Raw genomic sequence first — 7,884 nt, forward strand, 5'->3', positions numbered from 1 at the left:
TTATTTCCCATTTGTTGCAACCCTAGCGTATTTTCGTGTGGCAGCGTAAGTACCTACGCTGGCGGCGGCATCGCGCGACATCAAAGGCGATTCCTTACTGTAGGAAATAATATTGTAATACTGTGGGCTTTACTCCCGCAGTATCCGGAAAAAATAGCCTCTAGCCCAGGCTATTCTATCAACATACAGTTCTTCTTTATATCCATAGTTAGGTATTTAAATTTTAAAGTTAATAAATTATGCAGACGGTCATTATTTACTAATGTCATGGCTTCACAAAAACACTCATGTTATAGAAAATGGCAGTACCTTTGCGTAAAGCGGCTATGCAATTGTTTTTTTTTACCGCCTGTGTGAGAAGGAGGGTTATGAGTTTAAGTATGCATATTTCTTTGGCATGATGATGATGTCAGATCCGTTTTTTTAATTACTAAAATGTCACTGACGATCTGTAAAAATAAGCTTGTAAATTTTAAAAAAAAGCTATAGTATAATTTTTCAAAATATTGATAAGTGGTCTGTGGTTAATGGTTTACATAAAAAATATCAAATAATGATTTATCTAAAACAAAATGATCGGAAAAAATCTTATAAGTTCGTCATGATCACATTATATGGCATATTTTTATTTTTATGTATTCAAATAAACACCCAGTCTCATCATTCATGACAGTAATAAGTTTTATTATTCAACCTTATAGAATTTATAGGATTTTAATCATTTGCCTTATTGCAGTTTTACCGCAACATCATCTATTATGAAAAGTCAGTAATTCATGAGTTAACCGCAAACACTCAATATAACATACATAATATTATATAATCATAGTGTTATATTATCTATGCTAATAATGTATGAAGACCACAGCTTATGTTGCCATCAAATATATTTTAGTTCTGATGAATTGAGCGCTCTAATATAATTTTAAAGATAATTAATAAGTGCAATCTAGGTATAATAATGCCAAAACGTATGTAAATGCATATAGAAAATACGTTGGATTTTCGATTTCGTCGAATTTTGATGTATAGATCGAACCATAGACAACATTAAACTGAATTATATTATATTGTAACAATATAGCCTCTTTCCATACCCTAGTCCCTATTTCAATAATTCCTATCCCAGTTGAAAGCTATGTACCTATATGGCTATATCCATGCTTTAATTCATAAAATGTATTGTATCTCTTGTTGAAAACAGAGCAAACATACTATCGCATTTACAATATTATAACGTGGCAGAAAGGTAAGAATCTCCTAAATCTTTTTAGCAATATTTCTCTCTCAAGTATGAGTGTACACCGAATCACTTAGAGATTACACCACGACAGTACAATATCATTCGGGCCGACACTCAACTTGTGTTGCAGATTTTTCGCGTTTTATTCCGTTGACGTAACCCTGTATCCGATATTGCACTCTGTGTAAGTTCTAGTGATGTGTGGAGTCGATGGTTTTTATCGATAGTCGGTAGTAAAATTCGTAAAAAGTTTTGTTAATTTTGGTGAATAGATACTTAAACGAGTAGATAATATATGAATCGATCAAAAGTCATTGTGAATAAATGTTAGATTTCGGATAAGACAATCAATTAATAATACCACGAAAATGCCTAAACGATTTTTCTTAGCAAAATCTGCTTCAAGATGAAATGCTAGGATATTGAAAACAAGGACCGTTTAACCTTAAAATAAAGTAAGTGTCATACAATGTATTGTAGTGTTACTATAAAAAAATATAATATGGCAATACATTAAAACACAAACGCTTCGACCACGATTCTAAAAATATATACTCCAAAATGGATTTCAATATAAGTTTTAATTAGATATCGTACTTATGTAAAGCAAGAAAAAACCAATACATGTAAAATATGTATTAACGTTAGATACGTATTGTTTTTCGAATAAAATCAAATAAATAAATAAAATAAAATTAGCACATCACTACACTCCGCCTACTCTCAAATAAGCTCTTTGCGGGATTGAAAGTTTTGACTCACGGGATTGTAGTCTACAAACTTGTATGCGCATTCTAATAATATAGTGTTTTAATGTTTTTTCTGGGTTCTAAGAATAGATCCTTTTTTAAGGACTTAACAGTTTGTTTTTCAGTTGTATGATTTATGTTTATTTCAACTTTCAACTTCAAATGTTCAAAGGTTATTTTTAGATTGTTCAAAATATAGTAATGCGGTCCAGTAGCTGGGTTAAAAATTAAAATGTCCTGTCAAGGAAAATTAAATTGTTTACCATGAGTTAATTCTGGCACTTCATTACGTCAACGATTTCGACATTCACAACCTTATCCCACGCTAGTAGATAGCACCAAACTGTTAAAAGCGATTATCTTATTAGTTAGTGGTAATTTGTTTGTTTAAAAAATTATAACGTACCCATCTACGGTACTCCGTAGGTAGCTTAGTATAGATAGATTAAAAAAGTCGTAAAAATTTGGTAACTAGAATGAAATATTTTCTTTAGCAGCATAAATTTAAAAAAAATATATCCGACCCAACCTTTTATTTAATTAACATTTCTTTCAGCCTCTTTCTGCTAAATATTTATACCCCTAAATGACGTATTTTATCCCGTTCACCTTCATGCAAAAAACATGAATCCTGTTCCATGTAAATTAAATAATTATAATGTTAATTAAGACGGTGATACATCATGCGTAATTCGCTTAATGCTTTACCCCCGGGGCGGTTAATAAATCTGCCTTGTACAGACAATATGGGAACAGATTCTGTTTTCTTCTGGATATTGTTTGAAGGGTATGAGCTTGTTTAGGAAATGTTTCTATTAATTTTGTTACGGTGTACCTATATTTAAACATTTTTGCACTTTTTGCTTCGTAAAGTGATAAATATTCATAAAATAAATATAGTAAAGTTTTATTCTTTCACAATTCTATCATGGAAATTCGCAATATACAGGATGCCATGCTCGAAATCCGACCTCTATCGATGAAATATGTACATAATTTCCACTGCATCTAGCGCCTTGAAACACAGCTACACAAATCTGCACAGATGATCTGCAGAATAGAAGCATATCAAACACTACTCTATACACCAATAAATTCATCACACACCAATAAATAAAATAAAAAACAGTGTCTATCGTACAGCTACTCTGCTAAATATTCCCCGCGTAAGTGCAAGCCCGTGTTAGTCGTTAACACGTAAATAATTTCTCGTCGCCTGCACCCCAAAGGGCTTTAAATTTCCTCCGACATGTCTTTTTTACTCTGTCACTTTAAATCTTTGATTGCAAAACATACATTAATTATCTTATATATAAAATTCTCGTGTCACAATGTTAGTCTGCATACTCCTCCGAAACGGGTGGACCGATTCTCATGAAATTTTCTGTGCATATCGGGTAAGTCTGAGAATCGGCCAACATCTATTTTTCATATGTACCACGGGCGAAGCCGGGGCGGACCGCTAGTGAATCTATATAGTTCTAATTTTTGTTCTCTCTCATATGGTTTTGATTTACTAATTTAATCAAAAGGCTGGATGTAAGATCTTGGTCAAAGATAGCTTTTGAATGTTTCTGTGTTTCGATGAGTGCTATAAAAAAATTACCCATAATTACAGCGTATTTTTACCTGAAAGTTAGCTTAATAAACCAGTTTTTCTTGACGGACGGCACGTGTAAAAGGCACGTGTAAACGTGTATTTTAATACAAAAATATACGCGAAATATCTAAAAAGCATCCGAAACGTCTTATTTCCCTAAAAGCTCCTTTACGTTATCAATCTTTTATATCCATTTGCTTCTAAAATTAATACATATTGAAACGCTACTAATATTCAAATATTAAAATATACATGTATTTTAATCAAATGCATTTCTGCGAAACCTTATCAATCCGCAATCTCTATAAATTTCATATCAGCTAAATCTTTTTCTAATATCATTGAATATCGTTTGAAGCCGGAGACTCGAGTTAGCCCGAGTTCAAAAGCACTTATATGAGAGTATAATGCAATATACGTCGTATAACTAGCTTGTTTCATTATAAAATCATCATTTTGTTATGGTATACCGGATATTGTGTGCTGAAATTGAAGGGTTCTGAATGATAGTATCATTTCTTTGTTATGCGATCTTTGGATAAGGATAGAGTGGGAGAGTCTATTGTCTAAAATATTATGATTTAAAAAGAAGACAATTAAGTATATTATTATTGAAAAAAATGTTATTAATTTTTACATTCCTAATAATTTTCCATTCCTTCTAAAAAGCCTACTAATGCGGTAAAAAAATACGTAGTAAATACAAAAATACAGTAGAAAATATATAAAAAAGTCCAAGCGCAAAGTGTGCGTAATTCGATAAGTTATTCCACTAACTATTCCAGGGTTAATTCCGGGATTAATAATGAGTCTAACCTTTCTTGTTAGGCGGATAATGGTGCAATGTGGCCGGCCATAACGCGTAACGAACTTAATGTGCCCCGTAGAGAACTAAACAATTCACGACAATCCTAATTACAAAGGTAAAACATTCTGAGAAATTAAATACAAGACCGGCGATTGCCGAATGACCTTTTCGGGGTCACATACGGTCCCTTGTTGGACTGTTTTACGATACCGCTTCGGTTTTGTTGTAGTGGCGAATTATTAACTTTTGATTCTGTGTTTATTGTTGAGAGGTTTAAGGTTTTGTTTAACCAGCACTTTGGTACTTATGAGCTAGTCTAATCATTGTTTTGTTCAGTGTAGTGGCTCCGCTTGTGAAGTATTCAGTTGAAACAAACCACAGATAATAAAATACTGTCTACTTACTTACACTAATTGATACGACAAACAAAATTATTGAAATTTGTATTTCGATGTGGAAGATCTAAAAAATGATATATTTTCGAAATGACGATATTAGTCGAATATGTAGTGATGTTGTAAGTGTATTAAAATAAAAAATGTTGTGTGGTTTTATGAAACCACGGTAAAAGTGAAACTGTTCGAACGGTTCTGAACACTGCTTTATACCTACTCGGCAGCCGACCGTCACGCGACATGCGCTACACAGACCAAAAAGTTTGAGACGATGACGTAATAAAAGTTTCACTTTAATAAATTTGTAGAAAAAACACGAACTTGCGACAGGTTCTTTAGCTAAAAATAAAAACCATTCTTCATCAACTATCCAATTATAATATTGCTAATTTAAAACACGAGTACGACACATATATTGCTCATAATTAATTATGCAAGAACATCACTAATCATTGTATGTGTTGGAGGCCTCAAGGTATAGGAAACACGGCATTAATCAAAAATTCCGCGTCTCGTAACCGCTCTTCAATCCCACAAAGAGCTTTTATGTGTGTATTAATGTTTAGGTATGTGCGTGTATCGATATTTTGTGTCGATAGTTTGTGTTTGTTGTAAGTGTAAAAGTTAAAAAAAATATATTATAAACTTCGTATTCAAAACTCTACAATGGAGAAAATTTCAATGGTTTAACATATAATTCGGTCTAGGCATTTAGAAGTTATGTTTAGTTCCTGTGCATATCTTAATTTAGGTACATACCACAAATGTAGTACAACTGAATGTATAATTTCATCTTTGTTACATACAGACATACAATTTAGTATTTTGCCAGCACTTTCAGTAGAATCAGTCTTAGAAAAACTTGAGTATTACGTTTCATTGTAAAACTACATTGCAGCAAGCTTGCTTGATCAATTCAAGAATCTAATCAAAAAGTATCATATTGACTTTCTTCATAGATATTTGTTTTATAAGACTGCGCCAAATTGCAGTAGGTCAGTGGAAACTATCGATAACTCGCAAACATCACTAGAGCTTGTTTAAGAGTGCAATATTAGGGGTCCGCGACCCGAGTAAAAGCACAAAAGAGAAGCAACAGCTGTTACTTGCAACTCTTAATACTTGCGTCTTGCAATCACTCAGAACTAGGTGTACAAAATTATTTGAAAGCCTCCAGCGATATTAAAATATGCATTGTCTAGATTGAAAACGGGAGATATTTTTGTAACTTATAGGATGGTGTGCTGAATGTGGAGCATGCAGAATGGTTAAGACTTAAGATATTTGTGTTACATACCTTTACCTACGTCTGTATTTTACTATTTTATGGAACTAGCATTCTGCCCACTGCCCACATCCGCCTGTATTGTCTAAAACTTAAAAATTATGAATGAAGAAAAAAAAGAAAAACAGAAGGAAAATATTCCAGTATTTTTTGAGTTGATGGTGAACATACAAAATTACAAATAAAATAGTATATTATAATATGTTATGATATTCTTATAAAAGCGTCTTTACTTGTTTTAACAAGATTGTATAATTTTTCTGTTTTATGACAAGTCGCGAAGTTTTTCTTGACCGATTGGATAAATTGAGGCAGTAGTGGTGTTGAGTTGAATGTTCATCTAGTTTCGAAAACTTTATTTCTTAATTGAAGTGCTCGAATTTAAATCTTAAGCGAAGATATACTTAAAATAATCACATTCATTAATCGACACAATTACATATATACACTGAAGCCTACATGGACATGGATTGAAAACACAATTTCGAATTATAAGGTTATTTGTACCAAATATAAATAGCTTTTAAATTAAATAAAAGTCTGTATGTAAAACTAGAATATTCCATGTCTTTATTGTCAAAAGCATTGTCTGGATAGTTAGGCCATTTATAACATAAGAACGGTTAGACCCTGTGGTTAGACCCTTTTTTCAAGAACTTTGATTTATTGAATTTATCCGTCCCGAATAACTGAATAGCTAAACATCGACGATTTACGAAATAAATACTTATAAAGAAAAAACATATTATATTTATTACTGTACTGAAATTAAGGTTTATTTATAATTTTTACAAAATATACTTTCCTATAGATATCTGCCTGATTAAACAGCGAAAGCCAACTGTTAAGTTTTTTGATAATTATTTACAATTTAAAAACGAAATTTTAAATAAAGTCAAATGAAAATTAGAAAAGAAATAGTGGAATATTTCCAGTGAAATTTGAAAATGAGTGTTGATTAGCAATTATGTGGTAATTACTTCAAAGTCGTTCGTTCAATTTTTATTTCAGTAATTCATTTTTAATTACCTTAAGGTGAATTATAGCTCTTTATTAGATGTACTGTTTCTTTAAATAGACAATATATTTTCCTGGTATCTATATTTATAAAAAATTTAGAAATTATATGGCTAGATATCGTGACATCTATACTAAGAGTTTGTTTGTTTGTTTGGACGCGCTAATCTCAGGAACTACTGGTCCGATTTGAAAAATTCTTTTGGTGTTATAGACAGCCCATTTATCAAGGAAGGTTATATGTATATATAATCACCCTAAGACCAACAGGAGCGGAGCAATTCGGGTGAAACCGCGCGGCACAGCTAGTCGCTTAATATGCTGTAAATTATTTGATATACACAACTCAACTCAAATAAGTTGTTTTTTCAATCTTTAATAATACCAGCGGTTTTAAGCGACCATAGACAAATCCGCGAGTCTCGACTAGTTAGCTTATATCACCCTGAATTATTTGCCACCGTTTCCGTAGTAATAAATTGTCGTACATTTTAATTATTCATGCGTGCCATCGGCCGCAAGCTGTTCTTGTGAATATCTTAGCAATTACTTAAGCTTACTCTAATATTTAATAGCTGTGTGACAAACATTCAAAATGTTTGTAATACTCTGTGGTCTATGATATTCAGGATTATCTATGATTCTCTATTTGCTTTATACTCTGTATTCGAATGTTCTACGCGGAAAATCGGGCAAAATTGAAAAATGAACTGTCAAAGTTTCAATCGATAATTTAAGAATTTTGAAGCGCTATTTAAATAAAAATATTTAATAGACGGTTCAAAGA

Source organism: Colias philodice, chromosome 19 (genome assembly GCF_061535455.1).
Source record: "Colias philodice isolate Cphi_HAF_F1 chromosome 19, ilColPhil1 Martin Lab GWU primary, whole genome shotgun sequence".
NCBI lineage: Eukaryota > Metazoa > Arthropoda > Insecta > Lepidoptera > Pieridae > Colias > Colias philodice.